Source organism: Sus scrofa, chromosome X (genome assembly GCF_000003025.6).
Source record: "Sus scrofa isolate TJ Tabasco breed Duroc chromosome X, Sscrofa11.1, whole genome shotgun sequence".
NCBI lineage: Eukaryota > Metazoa > Chordata > Mammalia > Artiodactyla > Suidae > Sus > Sus scrofa.
Window position 1 is genome coordinate 6,191,968 of NC_010461.5, and position 13,475 is coordinate 6,205,442.

Consider the following 13,475-nt stretch of genomic DNA (forward strand, 5'->3'; position numbering starts at 1 on the left):
GGCTTTACTTTTTAGGGTGACACCAGCCTCATGAAACGAGATGGGGACTCCACACCTGCTTTGCTCAGACCCCGTCTCCTGAGTTAGGGGTCTCCTCTAGATGCATCTGTAAAAGAGAGAGAACACTTAGTCTCTGTTCCAGTGACTCGTTTCTCTCTGTGTGTGTTGCAAAAGCAGCCATCCAAAATACATCGTTCTCTTGTGTCCCGGGGGGGTTGAGGATCCAGCATGGTCACAGCTATGGCACAGGTTCAATCCCTGGCCTGGGAATTGCCCCATGCCACAGGCATGGCCAAAAAAGGAAGAAGAAGAAGAAAAGGAAAATGAGAATAGCTGTGTGTCAATAAAACTTTATTTACAAAACAGGCTGGGGGCCAGATGTGGCCCACAGGATCTGCCTTGCAGACTCTTGTCCGAGACCGCAGAAATTCTTTCCCTCCCGGAAACCTGGAGCCCGGCCTGTGTGGTGTGTGCTCATTCCCTGCCTCCTTCGAAGCTTGTGTAGCTCCCCCGCTTATGTAAATCCCCGGCTCTAGCTGGATTTCCCCTCCTCAGTTCTTTCGCACCCTCTGCATCAGTTTTTGCCATACTTGCATACACCTAAAAGTATTTGGTTAATATTTACTACCATTTTTCTTAAGGTGAAGCAGTGACTTTTTCCTAAATTTTCAAATAGACCTGTCCATGTGTTTGCCTGATGCACATTAAAATAAATAGTCATTAGATTTTCAAATATTTGCTCCTGTGCCATGTGAATTATCTTAGGTCCCATTGGAGAATGGGTGTCATCTCGGGATCAGAACAGTTGCCATGATTTTCGGTTCTATAACTGTCTCTCGATGGCTTGTCTCTTGGGTGGTGGCACTGCCCCAGGTGCCAGGGCTGAAAGGACAAGGGGCGTCTGTCCCAGAAGCTGATAAATGTTGGAGGTGCATGCCAAGGAGCACAGGAGAGGTGCAGAGAGAAGGAGACCCTTGGGCTGGACTGCTCGGCAAAGGAGGAAGATCGTTTGGAAGCAACATCAGGAGCCTGAGTTCACACCACGAGGCACAGCAAAGCCCAGTGTGTTTAGGAAGGAGGGACAAAGGCGACAGGATGAGAGGGCAGAGGAGGAAATACTGGCACACTGGGTTGGCAGAGGAGAAAATACTGGCACTTGGACGCCAGGCTGTCCAAGGGGGACCCACTGATTCGTTTTTGAAGGTAAATCTGGAGACCACGTGAGTAAAGGATGACACATCTGCTCAGAGAAGCTTGAGAATCAACCACAGTGCTGGCTGTGGAGACCACTGAGCCATCGCAGGAAATGCTTGTATTGTATTAAGAACGAACAGGGGTGCAGAATTCTAGGACCATAACAATTACAGGTAATAATGAATTTGCCCAGGAAAGAGCAACTGCAGGAAGCCCTCCCGTGTGACAACGGCTGTTGTGTTGGGTGTATAATGTGTGACTTATTATCCCTAACCTTCCAATTGCTTTCTCTCTTTTCCCCCCAAGTCATATGATAGTTTTTAGTGTTCCTTTTTTCTTCTCTTTCTTCTTCTTCTTGCTTTTTTTTCTTTTTCGGCCACACCTGCTGCCTATGGAAGGTCTCAGGCCAGGGATCAGGTTGGAGCCACAGCTGTGACCTTTGCCACCACAGCTGCTGCAACGCTGGATCCTCAACCCACTGCAGCAGCGCAGGAATTGAACCCACACCTCCACAGAGACAACTCGGATTGTTAACCCACTGCGCCCTAGCAGGAACTCCATTTTTGGTGTGTTTTGTTGTTGTTGTTTTAAAGATTTTTATTTTTTTCTACTATACTTGGTTTACCGTGTTCTGCCAATTTCTGCTGTGCAGCAAAGTGACCCTGTCATACATGGGTATATATGCCTTCTTTGGAACTCCGTTTTTTCACTGTAACTTTGGGTGGTGCTGTCCCCACTGTCAATCTCCAGGTTGGCAGCCTCGCTCATCTTGCACCACTCGCACAGCTGTCGAATCCAAAAGTCACGAGGGTTCCGCGCTGTCGGGGCAGTGGTGCCAGGAGGAGCTGGAGCTGAGGTCTGGGCGAGCAGCCCCGTCTCCAGACCCTGGGAGCTGCCTGCCGGGAGGAAGTAGCAGCCTTGCTTTAGAAGCTGACTAGTGTCCTCTTCTCCCACGTTTAGGGGGCGTTGAAAGCCTGGTCAGGGGCCTGCGCTTGCCTCACCCCCCACCCTGAGGTCCACGCTGGATGTGAGAAGGGAAACCCTGTTTTAACGCGGTCCTGCTGGTATTTCTTGGGGGCACCGTCCGAGACGCTTGTGCATTTGACATGAAATCCAGTGTCACGGCGGCTGAGCGAGAACAGGTCTGCGGCACAGAAAGCCGCGCTGCCCGCGGGCGGTTTTCTGTGGCAACATTTCAGAGAATGAGGGCAGAAGGCAAGGGCTGGGTCTTGAGGATGTTTCTTTTTTTAAGATAAACACATGGAAATGTTAAGTGGATCAGAATGTGTGCAGTGATGCAGACGCCGCGATCCGAAAGAACCTCAGCACGCGTGGGTGCTTTTTCCCGTGGATGAACCTGGAGGTTCCGGTTAGGAACTGCTCCTCGGGCAGAAAATGTAATCCTCGGGTGAGACTAATCCATCCCTTCCAAAGAGAAGTGAGCCGATGATAAATGAGCCTCGCAAAAATGAGAGCGCGATTCCTTATTCTTCCGCCTTTTCTGTTTGCAGCTTCTATCGTGTGTGCGCGCACGCGTGCGTGTGTATGTGTGTGTGTGTGTGTGTGTGTTCTCCTGTTTGATTCATTTGATCCAGCTACCACATCACCACTCCCGGCCTCCCTTCCATCTTTATTTTTATTGGTCCCCTCCCCGCCCCCACCCTGAGTCACCCTGTCCCCACCTGGAAAGGAAAGCGGGCAGCTGTCCAGGCAGCGGCAGTTCTCTGGGGGAAGGAAACCTTTATGATCCAGGAAGCACAGGAGATGCTGCACTGGCTTCGCCAGCACGGGGATGCTCCAGAGCCAAGGAAGTGCTGCGTGGACACCAGCAGTCCACCGTCTTGGGTTCAGAATGACGCCGTTGTCCAATCCCTTCTCCATAGCCAGGTGGACTGGATGAGTGCGTTGGCCAGGGGCAGCTTGGCATTCATGAATCGTCGAGCTGGACCGGTGGCCAGAGTGGGTGACCTGTCTCTCTCACAAGGCAGCTTTGGCGGGTGCACGGAAACCACATCCCAAACCCGCCAGCCGCGCGCTCGAGCATCTGTGTCTTCAGTTCCTGTCCGGCAGGGGGCGTGCCTGCCTGGCACTCCTGCCACCTTGTAAAGACATCGTCTCCGTTCCCTTCTCTCTATTTCTCAGCATTCTGACCGTGCACAGGATAAGGTTTCTGAGGCCCTGGGGGCATGGCGAGGCCCCTTGCTGCGGGAATTGTAAATGACAGATTCTTCTTTCAGGGGCCTTAATCGTTCTGTGTCGTCACTCACTCACCTCCATGAGTTAAGATCTTGTGTGTCTTACAACCACTATGGAAAACAGGGTGGAGGTGCCTCAGAAAACTAAATACAGAACTACCATGTGACCCAGCAGTCCCTCTTTGGGGCATATATCCAGACAAAACTTCCCTTGAAACAGCATATGCACCCATATGTTCACTGAAGCATATTCACAATAGCCAAGACATGGAAACAACCTAAATGTCCATCGTCAGATGAATGGAATAAGATGTGATGTATATACACGAGGGAATACTACTCAGCCATCAAAAAGAACAAAATAGGGAGTTCCTGTCATGGCGCAGTGGTTAATGATCCAACTAGGAACCATGAGGTTGCGAGTTCGGTCCCTGCCCTTGCTCAGTGGATTAATGATCCGGCGTTGCCGTGAGCTGTGGTGTAGGTCACAGACGCGGCTCAGATCCCGCGTTGCTGTGGCTCTGGCGTAGGCTGGCAGCTACAGCTCTGATTCGACCCCTAGCCTGGGAACCTCCATATGCCGCGGGAGCGGCCCAAGAAATAGCAAAAAGACAAATAAGATAAAATAAAATGCCACATCTTTAAAAAAAAAAAAAAAAGAACAAAATAGTGCTATTTGCAGCAACATGGGTGGAACAAGAGACTCTCCTACGAAGTGAAATGTCAGAAAGAGAAGGACAAATACCATATGCTATCACTTCTATCTAGAATCTAGTATAAGGCACAAATGAACCTTTCCACAGAAAAGAAACTCACGGACTTGGAGAACAGACTTGTGGTTGCCAAGGGAGAGGGGAAGGGAGTGGGTCAGACTCAGAATCTGGGTTAATATATGCAAGCTATTGTATTTAAGTGGATAAGCAATGCGATCCTGCTGTGTAGCACCGGGAACTGTATCCAGTCCCTCATGATGGAGCAGGATGGAGGATCATGTGAGAAAAAGAATGTATGTATGTATGTGTGACTGGGTCACTGGGCTGTACAGTAGAAAACTGACAGAACACTGTAAACCAGCAATCATGGAAAAAATAAAAATCATTTACAGTAAGATAAAATCCTGTGGGTTTGACTGAGACAGTGAGGTCATTCTTTCCTCGATGTAGACTTTGAGACTGGAAAGGGACCTCGGAGGCCCCCTCATTCCACCTGCTCGTTGGTCATGGAGGCAGGTGAGGGCCGGCTCGGCCTCGGGCACCTGGCGAAGTGCCCTCTCCATCAGCAAAAGGAACCCGCACCAAACTCCACCACCGCCTCTGCTCTTGTCTCCTCCACCACCGCCTCTGCTCCTGTTTGTTTGCTGTCCCTTGTTCCTGACACAGGTCTCTTTATACAGTTCACCGTTTGCTTTTTCACACGGAAACCATTTAGCTAAGTTTTCAAAATGTAGACCTCATTTGCAACGTATTTTGTTGGAAATTGACATATAAATGGTGTTACCTGATGAGATGATTTTCCTCCTTTTGAAGAGTGCTGCCATGTGGAATCATTTAGAGGTTTCCGAACACGTTTCAGCAGTCTGTGGTGTGTGGGTTCAGAGCATGCACTTGCTCTGATGGCCACTCGCTGGCCTTTTGCTGTCAGGGAATCTCTTAACGGCTCTGTGACTCAAGTTCCTGCATCTGTAAGAGGGATTTTTTTTTTTTTTAATTGAAGTGTAGTCGGTTTACTGTTGTGTTAATTTCTGCTGCTCAGCAAAGTGATTCAGTTATAGGTGTAGACCGTCTGCTTTTAATATGCGTTTCACTTTGTGGCTCAGGGGTAACGAACCTCACTGGCATCCATGAGGATGCAGGTCTGATCCCTGACCTCACTCAGTGGGTTAAGGATCCTGCGTTACCGTGAACTGTGGTGTAGGTCTCAGACACGGCTCGGATCTGGCATTGCTGTGGCTGTGGTGTAGGCTGGCAGCTACAGCTCTGATTAGACCCCTAGCCTGGGAACCTCCATATGCCACGGGTGCAGCCCTAGAAAAGCAAAAATAAATAAATAAATAATTCTTCTTAAATAATGTGATTGTTGTTTAACGCTACCAGGCCATCTTTGGTGTTCTAAGACTGTTCCTTGTGTGACCATCATTTTCGTCTAAAAGCTGTTTTCCTTCTCTTGGGCCATTGTACCTCAATCCTTTGTTCCTGTCCTTCCTGCGGTCTTTTATTCTGAAAATAATGAGGCCTCAGTTTCATGCACCTTTTTTTTTTTTTTGGGGGGGGGGGCCTTTTTGCCTTTTCTAGGGTTGCTCCTGTGACATACACCACAGCTTACGGCAACGCCAGATCCTTAACCCACCGAGCAAGGCCAGGGATCGAACCCGCAACCTCATGGTTCCTAGTTGGATTCGTTAACCACTGCGCCACGATGGGAACTCCTCATGCTCTTTCTCATCACCCTTCCTTCATAGCCGCCTCTCCCCGTCTCTTGGCCGTTGTGTCAATCCACCTCGAGCCCCAGCGGCTGTGCGGAGAGCGTGCTCTGTGTTCTAAAGTCCATCAAGGTGGGCTTCTGCCTTCGAGGAGCCTCAGTCTGCTGAGGAGCCCCGAGGTGAGCGGGCACGCGGGGAGAGCTGCCCTGTGCTCCGCACAGGGCCGGGCCCGGACGGCTTCCGTGGAGGAAGGATGCCTGGCGGTGGCCGTGGGGCCTGAGCAGGGGCAGTGCTGCTGCCCGGGGAATTGAGCGGCAGGGTGCGTCAGCCTCCCACTGTCCGCACCGGGCACCGGGTCCTTCTTTGGCTTGGAGAGCCATCCTGAGCAGCCTCCGTGAACCAGGTGCCAGTAGCCCCACGTATAAACGCCCTGTGACAGGCAAAAGTATTTCTAGGAGTTCCTGTTGTGGCTCAGTGGGTTTTGAACCCAACTAGTGATCCATGAGGATGCGGATTCGATCCCTGCCCTCGCTCAGTGGGTTAAGGATCCGGCGTTGCTGTGAGCTGAGGTGGAGGTCACAGATGTGGCTCAGATCTGGCGTGGCTGTGGCTGCAGTGTAGGCTGGCAGCTGCAGCTCCAGTTCAACCCCTAGCCTGGGAACTTCCATGTGCTGCAGGTGCAGCCCTAAAAAAGCAAATACATAATTAAATAAATTCCAGGAGTTCCCGTCGTGGCGCAGTGGTTAACGAATCCGACTAGGAACCATGAGGTTGCGGGTTCGGTCCCTGCCCTTGCTCAGTGGGTTAACGATCCAGTGTTGCCGTGAGCTGTGGTGTAGGTCGCAAACGCCACTTGGATCCCACGTTGCTGTGGCTCTGCTGTAGGCCGGCAGCTACAGCTCCGATTCGACCCCTAGCCTGGGAACCTCCATATGCCGTAGGAGCGGCCCAAGAAATAGCAAAAAGACAAAAACAAACAAACAAACAAACAAACAAACAAAAAAACCAAAAAAAAAAAAAGAATAAATAAATTCCAGATTCTGCCCAGTGTCTTCCTCTGGAGCCCAAAGTCCCTCTCACTTGAAGAACCACAAACCGCTGTTCTAGACCAAGAGTCCAGACTACAGCAACGGCACCGAGGTGAGGCGGTGAGAGTTGGCCCAGGCTGAACACAGAGTGAGAGGGTCAAGGGCCATGCCCAGGCCTGTGAGCCCTAGGCTGCTTTTGAGGAGGGTGAGTACCAGGCTCCTGGTGGCGAATCAGCAGAGCTGCTGTGATGGTGTCATGCTCCACTGAATAGCACCTGTAGAGCTTGGGTGCTGCTGCCTGGCACAGAGGGAGCGCTCAGGAAATGCCAGGCGCTGCTGTTACTGCCCTTGCTTCAGACAGAGTAGAAGCAGAGCGTTTTAGAGTCTTCAGCTGCTGGAACAAAAATACCTCCAGGGAGTGGCTTAGGAAAGATAAACATGGGTTTCTCGCTGTTCTGGAAGCCGAGGAGCCCAAGGTGCCAGCAGATTTGCTGTGGCCTGGTACACAGCCGGGAATGTGTTGTGGGAAGAATTTTCGATTTACCTACAGATATAATTGTGGAGTAAATTTTTGCTCACGTTAAGTGTGTGTATCTTTGGGGGGGGTGCGTGTGTGCATGTGTTTAAGATCAGATTGGCACACTTTTCCTGTAAAGGAGCATGTGGTACATATCTTTGACTTTATGGGCCGTACTCAGCTTTGCCTTTGCAGTGTGGAAAAAGCCACAGACAGCACATCAACCCGTGAGCATGGCTGTATTCCACCAAAACTTTATTTGCACAACAGCAAGATCCTATCAGACAGCACAGGGACTATATCCAGTCTCTTGAAAGATAATATAAGAAAAGGAATGTGTAGGAGTTCCCGTTATGGCTCAGCGGTAATGAACCCGACTAGGATCCATGAGGATGCAGGTTCCATCATAGCCTCACTCAGCGGGTTACGGATGCAGCGTTGCTGTGAGCTGCAGGAGACGTGGCTCAGATCCCGCGTGGCAGTGGCTGTGACGGAGGCTGGCAGCTGCAGCTCCACTTCAACCCCTAGCTGGGGACTTCCATAGGCTGCCGGTGCGACCCTAAAAAGAAAAAAAACAAAAAGAAAACACAGACTTTATTTTCACACAGGCGGTGTGAGCCCCAGCTTGCCTGTCCCCGACCTAGACAGTTTTCATAGCGAGCCCACTGGCTTGGGGTGGCTGTCAGTATTTCAAGTATCAAGTCCATTAAATACTTAGTATAAGCGTCTGTGTTGAATACCTCAGTTCGGTGCCCTTGGTATTTGTTCCAGCTGAAAATGCAGAACCAACGAACGGCCCTGCGGCCGGAGTAGGACATGATCTGCTGAATAAGCACTGTTTGGAGGGTCAGGGAGGGATCATTTAGCAGGTTTTGCTGATGCATCAGGCCAACATGAACCGGGCAGGATGGTTCGCTGCACAGCTCAAATGGTGTGTGAAGCCGTTTGTGAAAGGGCTGTGGTTTAGTGGCTTTGCAAGAAACAAAGCATGTATTTGGTTTGTTGTAAATCTATTTTTATTGCCTAGTTGGAGGCACATTCATGCACTTGCTGCTCTCCTCTCTCACGAGACGAGAGCACCTTTCACCCCAGATGGAAAGGATTTTACCCTTCGAGGCCTTTTTTTAAATTTTTTGAAACATATCTTGTTTTTATTGACGTCTAGGTGCTTTACAATATTGTAGTTTCACGTGTACAGCAAAGTGATTTGATGACACGTCGGTATATATGTTGACATTCTTTTTTATCCTGTTCCATTATTATTCCAGTTCCTTGTGCTATACGGTAAATCCTTGTTCATCTGTTTGATATATTGTAGTGCATAGCTTTTAATCCCATTTTCCCAATTTATCCCTTCCCCCTGCCTTTCCCCTTTGGAAACCATAGTTTTGTTCTCTAAGTCTATGAATCTGTTTCTGTTTTGTAGATAAGTTCATTTGTGTCATACTGTAGATTCTACATATGAGTGATATTAGACGGTGTGTGTCTTTCTCTGTCTGACTGCTCTTGGGTCTGATCATCTCTAGGTCCCTCCTTGTTGCTGCAAATGGTATTACTTCATTCTTTTCATGGCTGAGTAATATTCCATTGTATATGTAGATTGCATCTTCGTTATCCATTCCTCCTTGAATAGACATTTAGGTTGCTTCCATGTCTTGGCTATTGTAAATTGTGCTGCTGTGAACACTGGGGTGCATGTATCTTTTTGATTTGTAGTTTTGTCTGGTTATATGCCCAGGAGCGGGATTGTGGGGTCACATGGCAACTCTACTTTTAGTTTTCTAAGGAACGCTCATACTGTTCTCCACAGCGGTCACACCAGTTTCCATTCACTCTAACCATGCAGAAGGGTTCCCTTTTCTTCACACCTTCTCCAGCATCTGTTATCTGTAGACTTTTTGATGATGGCCATTCGGACTAGTGTGAGGTGGTACCTCATTGTAGTTTTGATTTGCGTTTCTCTAATAATTAGCGATGTTGAACATCTTTTCATGGGCCTGCTGGCCATTTGCATGTCTTCCTTGGAGAAATGTCTATTTAGGTCTTCTGCCCATTGTTTTCCATTGGGTTGTTTGGTTTTTTGTTATTGAGCTGTGTGAGCTGTTTTTTATATTTTGGAAATGAATTCCTTGTCAGATGCATCATTTGCAAATATCTTCTCCCATATCATAGGTTGTCTTTTCATTTTGTTTGTGGTTTCCTTTGTTGTGCAAGAGATTATAAGTTTGATTAGGCTCCATGTGTTTATTTGCTTTTATTTCTATTACATTTGGACACTGATCTAAGAAAACCTTGGTACAATTTATGTCAGGGAATGGTCTCTTCTAGGAGTTTTATGGTGTCATGTCTTGTATTTAAGTCTTTAAGCCATCGTGAGTTGATTTTTGTGTCTGGTGCGAGAGTGGGTTCTAACTTGATTGATTTGCATGTGACTGGCCTACTTTCCCGACCTGCTTTTGCTCCCTGCTGAAGAGACTGTCGTTTTCCCCATTAGATGTTCTTGTTTCCTCTGTCGAAGGTGTGTGGGTTCATTTCTGGGCTCTCTATTCTGTCTCGTCCATCTGTATGTCTGTTTTTGTGCCGATACCATGCTGTTTTGATTATTGTAGCTTTGTTGTATTGTCTGCCATTTGGGAGGGTTATGCCTCCAGCTTCGTTCTTCTTCCCTAGGATTCCTTTGGCAATTCTGGCTATTTTATGGTTCCATGTAAATTTCAGGATTCTCTGTTCTAGTTCTGTGGGAAATGTCATGGGTGACTTGATAGGAATCACATTAAATTGGTAGGTTGCTTTGGAAGGTATCACTGAACTCTGTATCCTGCTCCCCTTTAACACCTTCCCACACCTGCCCTTGAGCCAGACGTGAGCATTTCTGTCGCTGACCTTCCATTCTTTGGTCCTGCTGATGTCTTGTTGAGCAGAGGGAGGGGTGCACAGAAAGCTGCGGAGGCCTAAAGGCACAGCAGTTGCAGCACTCTGGCAGGCTGCAAAGGCACATGCTCCTTAGCCCTGGACTGGGATTGGGGGGCAAGGGTGCTGGAGACTGGACCAGGCCTGGGGAGGCGCATCCCTTCTGGAGATGCCAGCCTTCCAGCTGTCAGTCAGTTGTTCAGGTCCCGGTTGGTTCCCCTGTAGAGCTTTATCCTGCTGAGTCATCGTTTTGCTCAGCGAGCGGGGCATTCCTTCTAGCCGACTGCTTTCAGCCCTCCTCTTTGCAGAAGCCTCAGGCTCCCACATCCGCCATTCGTCTTCACGGCTGCACCCCCTCCTTTCAACAGTCCTTCCCTGAGGATTGTCATCCGCATGTTCTAGAAATGGAATCTGCATCGAAGAGCAGAATCACGTGGAGAGAGAAAGTTATGCATCCAAACTGTATACTTAGCCTTTAACCCCCCCCCAAATAAAGAAAAAGAAAGACATTGAGAACATGTTCAAGCCCTGGGTTAGAAGCAGGTTTGCACCCTGTTCTTTGCAAGCTGCCTGTGCTGCCCCTGTGGTTGCTGCTGCTGAGAGCACCAGTGGTCCAGCTGGGCGTGGACACGACATCCACGCAGAGCAGTGAAGAGCTTTGCTTCCTGTGGGTCAGGTCTTAGCATGAGCGAGGTGAAAAGGTGAACCCTGGCACCTCATCGTCAAGAGCTGAGATGCCAGCTCAACCTCTCATCGTATGTACGAACCTTGGACAGGTTGTCCTGCTTCTCTGACACTCGCCCTGCGCGTGTGCAAAAGAAAAACACCCACTCTGGGAATTCCCCTGTGGCTCCCTGGGTTAAGTACCCAGTGTTATCACTGCAGTGGCCCAGGTTGCTGCTGTGGTGCGGGTTCAAACCCTGGCCCAGCAACTTTCGCATGCTGCCGGTGCTGCTAAAAAACCCACAAAAAAAAACAAGCACACACACAAATACACCACCTCTGAACAGCTGCTGTGAGGATTGAGATATTGGACACACAGGTTTGGTTGAAGGTGGAAACGTAGTCAGGATTTACTGTATCTTGTGCACCTCGAGTAGCACTTCCACGGCCCAGTGTCGTTCTGGGGAGTAAATGAGTGGCTGGGGGCGTGAAAGAAACATGCTGCTGTGGACTGCATTTCGCCTCCCCTTCCCCCCAGAAAATGCACACGGCGAACCGTAATCCCCAATGTGAGATGCGGAGGTGGAGCCTTTTGGAGGGAGGAGGCCCTCATGCGTGCGATTGGGGCCCTTGTAAACGAGGCCCCAGGGGGAGTTCCCGTTGTGGCTCAGTGGGATAAGAACCCGACTCGTGTCCATGAGGATGCAGGTGTGATCCCTGGCCTCACTGAGTGGGTTAAGGATCCAGGGTTGCCATGAGCGGGGGTGTAGGTCACAGATGCAGCTCGGATCCGGCGTGGCTGTGGCCTAGGCCGGCAGCTGCAGCTCCGATTCCGCCCCTACTCCGGGAACTTGTATATGCCACTGGTGCGGCCCTAAAAAGGCGGGGGGCAGACAGGGAGCTCTCCACCACGTGCAGTTATGGGGGAAAGACCATGTCTGTGGGCCAGGAAGTGTGGGCTCCCGCCAGTCGCTCAGTTTGCCTTGATCTTGCACTTCCCAGCCTCCAGAACTGGCGAACATGCTGCTTGCACTCCCTGGTCCGTGGTGTCTTGTTGTGGCTGCCTGAGTGGCCCAAGACAGAGCCCAGGAGCTTGATTCTCTCCCACAGTTGCTGTCAGTCACTGAGATGTGTTCGTCAGGAACCTGGTCGGCAGTCAAAGCCGTGCTCTGGTGGAACTCTGTAGATGTTTCCAGGTGGAGTTTGCGGTGGGCTCAGAGTGGTGTCCTGCTGCCCGAATGCGGAGCTAGTGGCTAGGTTCAGTACCCTCGAGCAATCAGGGGCTCCGGTCTGTAAAAGGGAGCAGAGGGCAGGGGTTGACTGCACGGGTTACAAGAGGCTGCACTGAATTCGAAAGGAGTTCCTAGAGCAGAGCCTGGTCGTGAGTGGGTGCCGAGTACCGGCTGCCTGGTGTTGGGCTTATTGTTATTACTGCAGTGGGTGTAGGCCTGCCCTAGACCTCTGGGAGATCCCAGGATAAGACAGGGCCTGCGGTGCGGTGCTCTGTCCCATCCGCGGGTGGAGACACGAGGGGAAGAGATGGTAGGAACCAGGTGAGTGGGGTTGTCACCGGGAAGAATTCCTAGGAGAGAAGGCTCCACTGTGGCCCAGAGTGGATACGGAGGAGTCCGTGAGATGGTCCTGCTGCATCACTAGCCTGGGATTTTTCTACTCTGCCCCTTGCTGGAGACCGAGGGAGAAAAGCTTGGGGATGAGCTTCTCTGTGGGGTGGCAGAGACCCAGGGCATAGGGTCACTGGTTCTGTTGTGGCAGGAGTGGGCGGGGGGAAAGGAGGGCAGAGAGAGAACAAGTTCGAAGGAAAAGATGAGGCTGAATGTAAAGGGCCTTTGCTCCTGCCCTTCCCGAGGGGCCCTGTAGGGGGCGCCCCTCTGTGCAGTCTAACGTCCATGGTTACAGTCTGGAAGAAGAATATACAGGAATTCACAGCGGCTACGACCCTGCTCTTGACATGACGTCCATCAACTGCATATTCTGCCTATTCTTAATAACCGGGCCAGGGGAGTGGGCGGGAGGTGGGTGAGGAGGAGGAGTGGAGCGAGAGAAGGGGAGGGAAGTGACCGCGGGCCGAAAGCCTCTCCGGGGGAGGAACATTCCTCTCTGGAGAGCGCTGCGTTTATTGCACAGTCCGGCTCTTTTGGTAACGGGGCAGGATGGTGATTGGGACGAAGCGGGGGAGGGGGCGCCAGCTGCCTCCTTGGCTGATGAAGGTGGCCTCCTAGGAACTGAGTGTGGGAGGCAGTGTGCCGCTCAGCCCCCCAGTACGTAGGATGGGTGGGTGCTCATAGAAGGGACGCCTTGGGTGCAGGATTCCCAGGACCCCCGCAGGTGAGGGTCTGACAGAGCAGACACCCCCACCCCCACCCCGTGAACCCCCAGCGCCTCCTGTCTCACCCCGTACGACCTCGTTTCCTTGAAACAGGCATTGCTTCTACACCCTGTCACCACCTTGACTTGGCTCCCAGTGTTTTCATTCAAGCACCTCCATCCCCACGGTCTCTGCGATCTGTGTTAGCCGCAGCTGCTTACAG

General features: G+C 50.8%; 1 protein-coding gene across 8 annotated transcripts in view; it reads left to right on the plus strand.

The window, feature by feature from the left end:
* TBL1X (transducin beta like 1X-linked) overlaps positions 1 to 13,475 on the plus strand; it is a 244,520-nt gene that overhangs the window by 197,644 nt on the left and 33,401 nt on the right. The window lies entirely within an intron of this gene.